Source organism: Saccostrea echinata, unplaced genomic scaffold (genome assembly GCF_033153115.1).
Source record: "Saccostrea echinata isolate AGI-Se365-2 ecotype Australia unplaced genomic scaffold, CSIRO_AGI_Sech_v1 ptg000036l, whole genome shotgun sequence".
In the NCBI taxonomy this organism is placed as follows: Eukaryota; Metazoa; Mollusca; class Bivalvia; order Ostreida; family Ostreidae; genus Saccostrea; species Saccostrea echinata.
Window position 1 is genome coordinate 9,309,220 of NW_026889785.1, and position 12,694 is coordinate 9,321,913.

General features: G+C 39.5%; 1 pseudogene; it reads right to left on the bottom strand.

The window, feature by feature from the left end:
* Window positions 1–324: 324 nt before the first annotated feature.
* Window positions 325–11,655, bottom strand: LOC133199756 (putative nuclease HARBI1; annotated as a pseudogene).
* Window positions 11,656–12,694: the final 1,039 nt, after the last annotated feature.

Genomic DNA, 12,694 nt, shown 5'->3' on the forward strand with positions numbered 1-12,694 from the left:
GCTGATGATGCAAGACATATACTGTGATGTAAGCAATACTGGTTCTGGTAAACTATTCTGTTTTGCTAATCAGATAGCACGCTATATATATTACTTTAACCATAATAAAATTATTCTTTAGAAAGAAATACATGTTTAAGTGATAAGAATTTATAAGAAAAAAAGCTTTTCTTCCTTGGTCAGCCACTTGTTCAGCTGTATGCATAATTAAAGTTACCGTTATTGAGAATTCTGAAGTACATGTATTTACATGTATTTACATTTATAGTGAGATGAAAAATTAAATGATTATGATAGTAACAATGTAAAACAGTTTCAGTTGTCTTATTTGAGAAGAAATCATTTTATCTTTAGGGAAGCTCTAAACACTGTACATAAAAGAGTTCTAATTCTTTATATACCGGTAATATTCTTGAAAATCCAAAAAAAAATTAATTGATGTTTAGAGCTTCCTTAAGAATATTTCATTTCATCTTCAAACAAAATGCTCAGAGACAGTTTGATTAGTATGGACACCTTGCATCTGCAAAAAACTATAATTGCAATAGCAGGAGATTTTTCAGTTGTTTGACGGACTGATAGTTTCAATTGGCAAATCTCTGTATTAGTCTCTGTCTGACTGTTTGTCCAGCACCATCTGCATTTACACCTTCTGACCCAGGAAACTCTTGGTCTGGATCGTTATCAAACATCTCTCCATCTATGGGCAGCTTTATGTCCATACACATGTTGTGAAGCTTAAACACAGCTGTGATGATCTGCACACTTTTTGCAGGGGTAAATAAAAGCCAGATTTATGTATGCACCTATTAAGAAAAAATCACATTTTAGTATTTACATTTTAATCTGAATGGATCTTGATCTAGCCTTCATGAAGCAAAATTGAAGTAATCTGAAACACCTCCTCCCTGGTTGCGATGCGTAATCAACATCCCGCTAAATTAACACATACAGTGTAGTATGATGAAATTATATTTCAAATCAAAATAAAATTCACACACCTGTCCAAATTTCTTAATTGTTTTAAAAACTTTGAAATATTTTAGTTAAACGGTACCTGAATCGGGATTTGCACACACCAAGCGCTCTTTTTACAACAACTCTCGTCTTGCTGTGGGCTAAGTTATAATTTTCCTCTGCCTCATTGCTTGGGTTGGATTTTGGCGTCATCATGTAACGTTTTAAAGCATACGCCGAGAAGCCAGCCGTCATCCCTGTGGAGGTAATGTTTTAAATACGTGCCAAATGATACAGAGGTCGTAGTTTCCATGTGGGTCTTCAGTTCAGAGTTGGAGAAGATGAAAGCATTGTAGTGTGATGTGAATGTGTAAGGGAACGAATGTATATGGAACCGCTTGTAAGTGCGCATGCGTGAGAGAGTTGTCGTCTGTTCGTCGGAGAGAGAAGTGTAGCGGAGATTGAGAGATTGAGAATATTTGTCAGCTTTGGTATATTTGTAAGTGTTATATGTGCTACAGATTAAACATGTATGAAAATTACCTCGGTCGTCAGTTGGTTTAATCTTGCATAGGTTATAAACACTTCACTGGCGCTGCGAGCAATCGATTCTGCACGAAATTTTGTGTATTGAATTTCGTTGATATTTTTTCTCGTGGCGGGAATCTGTCAAAGTCCCACACGTGTATCTACAGTAAATCTTGAAAATTGTCTGACAATTTGAATTAAGTTATGTGAAATTCTATTTATTCATTAAGTTATAATCATCACGATCACTAAGCCTGGCAGAATTATGTTTTTTGTGCATTTTGTTGAAGAAAAAAATAAACACGTGGTGAGGCTAATCACCGGAAGATGCACTTGGTCGACCACATGGTATTGTAATACCGAATGCGTTGATACTGCCAGTTAAAAGATTGATTTGAATTTGAATTAAATTAAAGGTGTTTACATATGTTTGGTCATTGATAGGGTAAGTTATATTGTACATGTATATTATTTTGAAATAAAGTAAACACACAAATTCGTTTGTATATCCCCCCCCCCACCAGTAACATGATGTCAAAACACAGGAATAGTCCATTCAAAATTAACATAAACACCTGTGCCTATGAAGATCTAAGAGTCCTACTAGGTGTGGGTCAGGTCATAGCTGACCGTATGTGGGAACTAAGAAAGCAAGGCCCCATTGACTTGGAAACATTTGTGGGTATACCTAAACTAAGGGTCACACCAGAACTAGTGGAGTGTGTAGATTTTCTACCACCATTGTGTATAGATCATAGCTACGCAAAGCCCACAAGTGATGGTATGGAGGATTACTTCACAGAGTTCCAGGATTACGAGGATCATGGTGAAGTAAATACAGAGTTCAAGATGAGTGACTGCACAGCAAAGCCATCTACTCATCCTCGACACACAGCGACCCCTTTGTCGGAACCTAGGAGAACGCCATCATCAGGTGAAAGTAGCCGTGCATTGCACGCATACAATGGTGAGTCAACACCGACGGGTACTCAGAAGCGTTCTATATCTAATATGCGACCACATGGCAGTCACACTAATTACAGATCAGGAGAGCAGGAAAATTCTTTGCATGACAATGAAGTGCAACGTCCAATTCCAGACCATATCAGGTTCCAGACACCTATGGTACAACGACGCACATTGCCTTCACCTCAGTTGTCGCCAACTTTCGTACGACGTCAACCAACAGTCTCCGAGAGCCAGGGGCGACACGAATCAAAACCTGTGTATCTGCCCAAAGCCTTGCGGTATGATGGGACCTCTAACTGGGAAGCCTTCTTTGTAAAATTCAGCAGATATGCAGATGTATCTCACTGGACAGCTACAGAGCGCAAAGATCAGTTATGTTGGTGTCTCGATGGAAAAGCCAGCGAGTTTTACACCAGTATTGTGAACAGAGACTATGGCATAGACTATTTTGAGTTAGTTCGCAAACTAGAAAAGCGTTTTAACTTTGTGGATTTACCAGAAACTCTTCAAGTCCAGTTTATGGGAGCCCATCAGAACACAGGAGAAAAACTTGAAGATTGGGCTGACAGATTACTTTCCCTAGCAATGAAAGCTTTTCGTGACCTGCCAGAAGAACATGTATACTCGCAAGCTGTATGGAGATTCTGTCAGGGATGCTGTGATAAAGAGGCTGGTCAAAATGCTGCTATGTCAAAACCTAAATCTATTGAGGATGCCATAGACAAGATCAAGTGGTACCAGCATACTACCAAAGCCATTTATGGTAAACCCATCAGACGCCGAGAATTTTCTGAAGATTCCGAGCACGAGATTGATTCTGTGATAACAATTAACGCAGCAGTAAAAAGCGACAAGAATTTTTCTCCATCAGCACATCAATCAGATCAGCTAAAGTCTATGGAGGAACAGATCAAGATTCTTGTGGACAACATGCAGATGCTTCAAACAAAATTAAGCAGCATGGAGAATAAACAGAAAAGAAGACCACAAAATACGGAGACCCGTACATGCTACAATTGTGACAAACCAGGGCACCTAGCAAGAGATTGCAGAAAGCCTAAGAAGTTGAGGGCCCAGAATCAAAGCAGAAGTCAGAATACAAACGGGAGTTCATAGTCTGAGACGAGACCTTTAAACGAGAGTGGGCCGGGTCAACAGGCGTAAATCCGACCCGAAATACTACAGAGCGCCTCAAGAAAAATTGTGCTTCAGAAGAAACGAGCCCTAAATCCATAAGACATACATCAAGGAAACGCAAGAAGCAAAGAAGACCCAGAAGGAAAACATCAAATAGAAATCATACTTCCTATTCTGAAGATAAAAGCGCAGATGTAGATAAAACAATGACCATTCTACAGTTGGGATCAGCTTCTATGCTGAGATTAAATGTAAAAGTGAACTCTACAGACATTACTGCAGTAATAGATACGGGAGCAGAAGTCACTATTATCTCGGATCGGGTGTATGAAAAGATGTAGATCAAACCACCTGTTAAGAAACGCACAGTCATGCATGGTGCAGGGCGTGATATGAAAATGGATACATTCATCATTGGTCCAGTTGACATCATGATAGGATCCAAAACATACCCATCTGAAATATACGTAGCACCTATGGATGATGACATGCTCCTAGGCTTAGACTTCATGCGGGAAAACAATGTTATACTAGATTGCAGTAAGAACCAGTTCTCCATTAACTCTGAAGTTTTGCAGATGTCATATGGAAAGAGTCGGGAAGCTCCAACAGTTGCCAAAGTAACAGTGCCTGGTAAAACTGTAATTCCGCCAAATTCAGCCATACATGTCAATGGTAAACTATCTCGACACATTGAGGGAAGCTACGTTATAGAGCCTGAGGAAGCCAATATACCAGTCTTGATACCAAGATGCATGTACTCTGACCAAACATCTCCAAGACTCTGTTTAGTCAATGCAAGTGACAGGTACTACACCATTCACAAAGGAACTGTTGTTGGAGAAGCAGTTCAAGCTCAACCAGTCAACATATCAGTTGAAATAAAAACTTCCACATCAGAAATCCCACTCTATTTACATCCGCTACTACAGAAGTCTGTCACTAACCTCAATAATAGTCAACAAGAGCAGTTTAAGAATTTGATAACAGAGTACCAAGATGTATTTGCTGAGAATGATTTTGATCTCGGAAATTTTACTGAGATAAAGCACACCATCGATACGGGCACAGCTGTTCCTGTCAAGCAGAGAATGAGACGAACCCCATTAGATTTTGTAAAAGAAAAAGAGACCCATTTACAGACCATGTTGAATGCAGGGATCATAGAGCCGTCAACGTCTGAATGGGCATCTCCGCCCGTACTTATCCGCAAAAGAGATGGTAAAGTAAGATGGTGCATAGACTACAGAAAACTTAATTCGGTCACTAAAAAGGATGTCTACCCCCTCCCACTTATAGAAGAATGTATTGACACCTTGGCTGGAAATGAATGGTTTTCTAAACTGGACGCCAATTCAGCATATTATCAAATCAAAGTTAATGACTCGGATAAGGCTAAAACAGCCTTCATTACGAAATATGGCCTTTTCCAGTTTACGCGCATGGGTTTCGGACTCTGCAATGCTCCGTCAACCTACGCCAGAGTTATGAACCTTGTTTTAAGAGGATTAACATGGAATATCATGTTAGCATTCTTGGACGACCTTCTGGTTATGGGAAAATCGTTTGAAGACCATCTACATAATTTACAACTAGTCTTCGACAGATTTCGTCATTATGGACTGAAACTGAAGCCGGCAAAGTGTTTGATGTTTCAAACGGAAGTTGAGTTTTTAGGAAGAAAGGTCAGCAAGACAGGAATGGCAATAGGAGATGATTATGTTGAAGTGGTTAAAAAATGGCAAACCCCTAAGACTACAAAAGAAGTTGAAAGATTTTTAGGCTTTGCCAATTACCATACCAACTGTTAGCTATTGTGAGATTCACGAAACAGTTCAACCACTATCTGCTGGGAAGAGAATTCCTTGTCAGGACAGACCACAGTAGCTTAACCTGGCTCCTCAACTTTAAGGATCCACAGGGTCAATTGGCAAGATGGCTCGAAGTCTTGAGCCAGTACAACATGATTGTAATACATCGGCCTGGCAAGAAACATGGGAATGCTGATGCACTCTCAAGAGCACCAGATGCGAAACCCTGTCCAGAAATGAGGGCAACTATAGACCCATCCAAGCTTCCCTGTGGAGGATGCAAGTATTGTGTAAGGGCGCATAACAACTGGTCGAAATTCACTGAAGATGTTGATGATGTAGTCCCTCTGGGTAGAAAGGCAGACACAAACGAAGTACATGCAGCTTTTTCCTGGTTGTTTAATGAAAATATAGAGTTTGAAGCGAGCCCGGAAGTGCAGCACACTTCAGTGGAAATTTCCTTTACAGATGATGTGTTTTCCATCACCATTGGTACGGATGAACAGCAAAGCAATTGCGTATGCATAGCCACCTGTACTAGTGGGTTTGCTGGCATTGAGTACTCCCCAGAAGAACTGAAAGAGTTTCAGAAAAATGACCCAGATCTTAGATTGATACTGCCTTATCTGGTGTCAAATGAAACCCCATCTGAAGATGAAATCTTTATAAGCAGCAAGGCAGCTAAGAAATACTGGATTAATAAAGAGATGTTTTTCATTGATGGTGAGGGAATCCTACGCAACAACCAAAGAATGGTGGAGAACCAAGACTTGTGGTGCCAAAAACCTTGGTAGATGAGGTACTAGGACTATGTCGTGACTTACCAGTTATGGGACATCAAGGTGTATCAAGAACATATCTACGAGTGAAAGAGAAGTTCTATTGGTATAACATGAATCAGTCAACTAGAGATTTTGTAAGGACATGTGACATTTGCAGTAAACACAAAAAGGCCAACAGAAAAGCAAAGTGTCCCATGACAAAATACCAAGCTAGAGTACCAATGGAGAGAGTTCACCTTGATTTCTTGGGTCCTTTACCCGAATCTACCTCAGGCAACTCGAACATTTTAGTCATGGTGGACCAATTTACCAAATGGGTTGAATGTGTCCCATTACCATCACAAACAGCTGAAGTCACAGCTAGAGCTGCTGTAAATGAATTTTTTGCTCGATTTGGTTTTCCCTTCAACATATTCACTGACCAGGGGAGAAACTTTGAGAGCAAGCTCTTCAAGACTATTTGTGATATACTTCAGATTCATAAGAGCCGCACAACGCCTTATCGCCCTTCAGCAAATGGGCAGGTCGAGAGATTTAATAGGACACTTATGGATGCTGTACGCTGTTTTGTTGACAAGTCACAAAATAATTGGGATGAACATTTACCTCAGCTTGCTAGCGCTATTAGATCATCCGTTAACAGACACACTGGTTTCACACCAAACAAACTTATGTTAGGCCGTGAAGTAAGCGTACCCGCTGACCTAGTTTTTCGACCACCCAAAACCCATGCATCCATTGACCACGAGGATTATGTGTCAAGATTACAAGAGTCTATAAGAACAGCTCATGAAGTGGCCAGAGAGGTACTGAAGGCACATCAAGTCCATATGAAGAGAGATTATGATGTCAAGATTCACACCAGAGAATATGCTGTTGGTGATCTCATCTATGTATTGGATAGCGCCAAAACTAAAGGTCGTTCTAAGAAACTAGATCCACCTTGGAAGGGACCTGGCATTGTTATTCAGAAAGTATCATCATATATCTACAAGGTCAAACTTCAAAATTCTGTGTTTATTACTAACCATGACAGATTGAAAAAGTGTTGTGACAGGAAAATACCTGACTGGCTACACCAATGCCAGCATCGTCTGCGAAATGGAGAAAATATTCTCCAGTTGCAATCAATTGACACTTTTTGTATATGTGACAAACCTGACGACGGACGTCTTATGATTCAGTGCGACTCCTGTGATACTTGGTATCACGGAGCATGTGTCGCAGTCACTGAAGAATTAGCAGATACCTTGAAGACGTATATATGTCCAAGGTGTCAAGTATAATATGTCTTGTACCTTTTACTAATGTTATGTTTGTGTTCAATTTTATTTTAGGTACAATGGAAGAATCTGACAGAGAGTACATCACGGCAGATGAAGCCGACATCTCTGATTCTGACGAGTACCTCACATATGAGTACTGCCATCAAGAAACAGACGAAGAGTCGTCTGATGTTGAAGAGGGCCTACTACCTTTTAAGCGGCGACGGACAGGTGATGCGCCGACACAGGAACTTTCACCAGATTCGGAACCTGCCAAGGAACCGACCCAGGAGCCGGGACCGTCCACACAAAGACAGATACCTAATGTACGGGATAAACGATCAGCATGCCCTGTTCCTGGATGTCATTATCGCTCTAAGCACCTCAAGCATCATGCTTGGGAGTATCATCTCCCTAGGTTGTTCTGGGATCGCCCCTGGAACTCTTTGGCAGCGCTGCCGGAATATCACACTTTGAGAGCATCGTGTTTAAATGTGTTAGGTCAGTACGTCTTGGGACCAACTGCGACAATCAACGATTTAGTGGTGCACGTCAATGAAGAAATTCCACTGCCACGAGAATACCCAATTATGGGTAGGACATTTGTCCAGATGGGTCAGCTGACCCGTACGATGTGGTGGCCCTTGGTGAACCGCTTCACCATGAGTCCAGTAAACAGCCCAGCAGTATTACTTCACTGGAGAATCCTTCTGTCCCTAGTTTGTAACTTATCAGAGGAAAAGAGACGTGCATTCAAGAGGTGGGGGAGAAAGGAACTCGCTGAGCTCGAAGAAAGGGTCAGGACCAGAAGGTCACATGGAGCCGGAGCCCCACAGGAGCCCCACAGACGTGTTGAAGAACATGATGAGATCGAGTGGGAAGTTCTGGATGAATGCGGTAGTGAAGAAGATGTAGCAGATAAAGACAGCGATGGAGATAGCAGTAGTGAGGAAGAGGACACCCCTTATGAAGTTATTGTCCTCCAAGCAGGTTACGAGGAAAACTTCCCAAGCCTAGGAAAACGGAAAATGGGAAGTAGTATTACTCTATTAAAAGGATCGATGAACATCATAGTCGACACGGGAAATCCTTCAGATAGACAATACTTACTGTCCCGCCTCAGTGAACAGGGTTTGGCAGTTGAGGACATAGAATGCTGTGTGACGACTCATGGTCACTTAGACCACATGGGAAACTTGAATGTTTTCCCTAATGCCTACCATGTTGCAGCTTCTCAGATGTGTGTTGGTGTTCTACACCACTTCCATGACTTCAAGTTGTCATTCTGGATCAATGATCAAATAGAAGTCGTACACCACCAGGACATACATCAGAAGACATCTCCGTGCTAGTCCATGCATCCCAGATGGGAACAGTAGCTGTCGTTGGTGATCTTTTCCACAGCATGGAAGACTTGGAAGATGCATCAATTTGGAGGAGGTACAGTAGGAACGTGAACGACCAGGACAAGAATAGGAGAAGGATCCTTGAGGTAGCAGAATACATTGTCCCCGGCCATGGTCTGATGTTTCGAGTTCCGGGACGAGAGTGAAACTTCATATAAACTATGTTGTTTTATATTCTAATAGATAATTGAATCCTGATATTGTTCATTTTAGTTATAGTTGCAAGTATATGCAAGAGATGCGGCGGGATTCATTATGTCTGATAAGTGTTAGAATTTGTGATGATTCTTTTGTATCATTCGTCATTCCTAAATTGTCATATAATTGTTCTATATTGATTTCATGTCTAAATTTTTTTTAGCCAGTGTATGTGCTATTATTGCATGTAGTTTGAGTGATTGGATGGAAGTGCAAGTCTCCTTATCAATCATTTTTTTAGTTATATTCATACTGTTGATATAATGGTAATATTTATCATTGAAATCTCATAGTGAATTTAGAAATAATTTGTATCTGGATTCAGCATGGTTTATTGTATGTGAACTCAGGTAAAATGATTTAGAGACTGTATGTTGTGAACATTATCTGAATTATATGTAATACCACTGCTGATATTCAGTTTATCTGCTTCACTTTATCATAGAATCTTTAAGGATCACTGTTTATTTTCACAATCATACAAGTGTTTGGTTGATATTTACACAAGGTACAGGAGTACCTTTTTTTTTCAAAAGGGAGGGGAGTGTAGTGTGATGTGAATGTGTAAGGGAACGAATGTATATGGAACCGCTTGTAAGTGCGCATGCGTGAGAGAGTTGTCGTCTGTTCGTCGGAGAGAGAAGTGTAGCGGAGATTGAGAGATTGAGAATATTTGTCAGCTTTGGTATATTTGTAAGTGTTATATGTGCTACAGATTAAACATGTATGAAAATTACCTCGGTCGTCAGTTGGTTTAATCTTGCATAGGTTATAAACACTTCAGCATCATGTGTGGACCCAGGCCACTTGCAAACTATGTTTGTAAACCTTGAGACATAAATGAAAGCTAATATTATTTTTCATTCAGTAACGTCGAAATATTTTATATCTTTTGTCACTTTTTAAAGAAAAAGAAATTATACATTAAGGAAGCATCAGCAACCACTTGTACGTTTATAGCGTGATAGCCCTTCCGACAAACGTACTCTGGTTCATTGTCTTTGGGTGCAGTGATTGAAACTAAAGTTCCATCAATGGCACCAAGGACATTGGGGAAACCAGAAATCTGATAGAACTCGTGTTTTGTACGTGATGAGTCATTCTCTAGATGCAAAAGAAATTTTTATCTGATAATTTTTTTTTTCAGGAAGTGAATTTCACATTTATTGACATGAAAGAGAGAGAGAGAGAGATCATGCATGTGTTTTGCATATACCAAAATTATTTCTTCTTTGGTATTTTTCACTTTTAAAATTTACTTATTTTCATTGTTGATGATGGCAGAAAGTTTTCAAAGATCACGGATGAACAAGGTGAAAAAAATACCCATTACATGTCCTGCGGTCTTTTTTTTTGGGGGGGGGGGGGTGCAATAATAAGTGTTAAGGCATAGGGCAATTTTTTTTTCAATACGAAAGTCATGGGACATGTACTTTTTTTAAATGAGAATTTTTTCTGTACTGGTCCCATCATTGTGATAAATTTTGCCTGGTCCCATATTTGTTCTTCGGGGACATTAGACCTTATTTACCCATGTTCTTTAGAATGCATACAATTGTACATACACATGTCTCACAAACCTTTTGGAAAGTGAATATTATCCAGTCTTCTGCAGATGGACTTAGTGACGCTGTCTATACACCGGGATACGCTTGAGCGCGATATCCCGTGCAAGTCTCCACACTCCGGAAAAAAGACCCTTTGGCAAGATACCTAACTGTCACAAGTACCTATAAATCAAACCAAACTATTAATGCCCATGCAGGACAAACCCCCTCTCTCGTTCTCTCTCTCTCTCTCTCACACACACACAAGCCAACTGGGAAAAAATCATCATTACAGAATAATTATATAAGTTTATATTTTTCTTCGATTTTAACAAAAAAAAATCTTATATATACTTCACATTTCACATGTTGATAGGAGACAATGTACTGACCATTAATGCGTATGTTTGGTATATACGCGAGTTATTTAATATAAATTCATATCAATTCTTCAGGCATTGTAATACCAAATGCACACAAAATATGAGGTTCTCTGTCGTTTAGAATGAACATTTTTTCCTGTGTAAAACGCAAGTGAGAGTTAAACGTAAAATTTTTTTATTTGAGCCACTGAGTAATCTAAATAGCATATATAACTAATGGAATAAAAAAAAAACATTCCTCTCATTCTCTCTCTGATTTTTATCTTTTCTGTTCATTTCTTTCTTTCCTTTTTACTTTTTGGATGCTTTGGCATACTAACATAGATGGTAACTTAACGTCACGCAAATATATTGACGCATCGTGTTGAGAAAAGAAAGATAACTCTAAATGTACAATAAATGCTAAGTGTCGGACTCGGACTTCGTAATATTTTCATACAGAGATGTTTATACCTGGGTAGATGTGGACAAGGAATGGCTTCGTCCTGTCGTCCTTTGCACATCAGCGTTTACCAAGTCCATCAATCTGTATAGGAAGACTCGAGGTAAACGATACCTTTCGATTACTTCTGCGTCATTTAGGTAATCGAGAGGATTTGTCCGATCCCGGAAAATCCTCTCTCGTCGAAAGTTTCGTGTAGAATCGTCTGCTAGAAGGAAAACAGATGCCATTTTTGTTTGTTTACGTGCTCGCAAGTCAATTTACGAGTGCCCCAGACCACTCGTAGACTTACGATCAACTTCAATCGTAACTCGCAAATCGTAACTCTTAGTGAAACGCACTTACGTGCTACGTCTACGTTTACGATCTACGACCTGTTAGTGAAACGGTCGCCTGCTCTTTCGTAATTCCATTGGTTCTTTGATGTAATTTCCACCTTTGAGTGGTGAATATACGACATAACAAATTTCAAGATAAATCACCTTTGAGAAAATCCAGTCAGAACCTTTCATTATAAATTCTTCTTTTGAGGCAAACATTTTTTGAAATGCTTCGTTTAAAAAATGTACGTAAAATACTTTTTCCATTCTTGCTATTTGACATCCACCTTTCTTGATTTTCCAGTAACTTTTGATATTTTTCTTTTGGAACTAATACGTTTGCCATTAGAAGATAAATATCTAAATACTGATGATAAAAACGTTGGTATTATACGCTGAATTCGCAAGAAAATCTTTTGTTAAAAGCGATTACTGAGTTTTTTTTTATCAAAAATTTTTCTCAGTAATGTTTTATGTTTTTTAAAGCTTTGTTCTTCTTTTTTCCTTAGGGAGGAGACACCATTCAAAATGTTGTACACGGTTTCTAAGAGGACATCCAATTGGCTCCCGCTAATGGTGTGAAGTAGCTGGATTCTCTGTCTTTTATGTGTGGTCATCAACAGCTTAAGGAAATCGACTTGTTTTTGTACAGATGAAGTCATCACTTAACATTGGTAAATTTATGATTGTTTCCTCTTCCGGAAACATTTTAGAATATAAACGATATTTTTCAGCTGTGCCTGGATAAATACGAATATGGAACACTTGTCGCTTTCTTATATGCATCCATGAAGTACTTTGATTGGGAAATATCTGCCTACCCAGAGTCTTGACCTGCTGCTCATCTCTTGAATTTTTGAATAAAATAATGTAATGAGCATTTAGGGAAACCGTTCTCATGTACTCCCCAGGAGGAAAAATGTTTTGCAGCAGAAATAAAACAGTTATT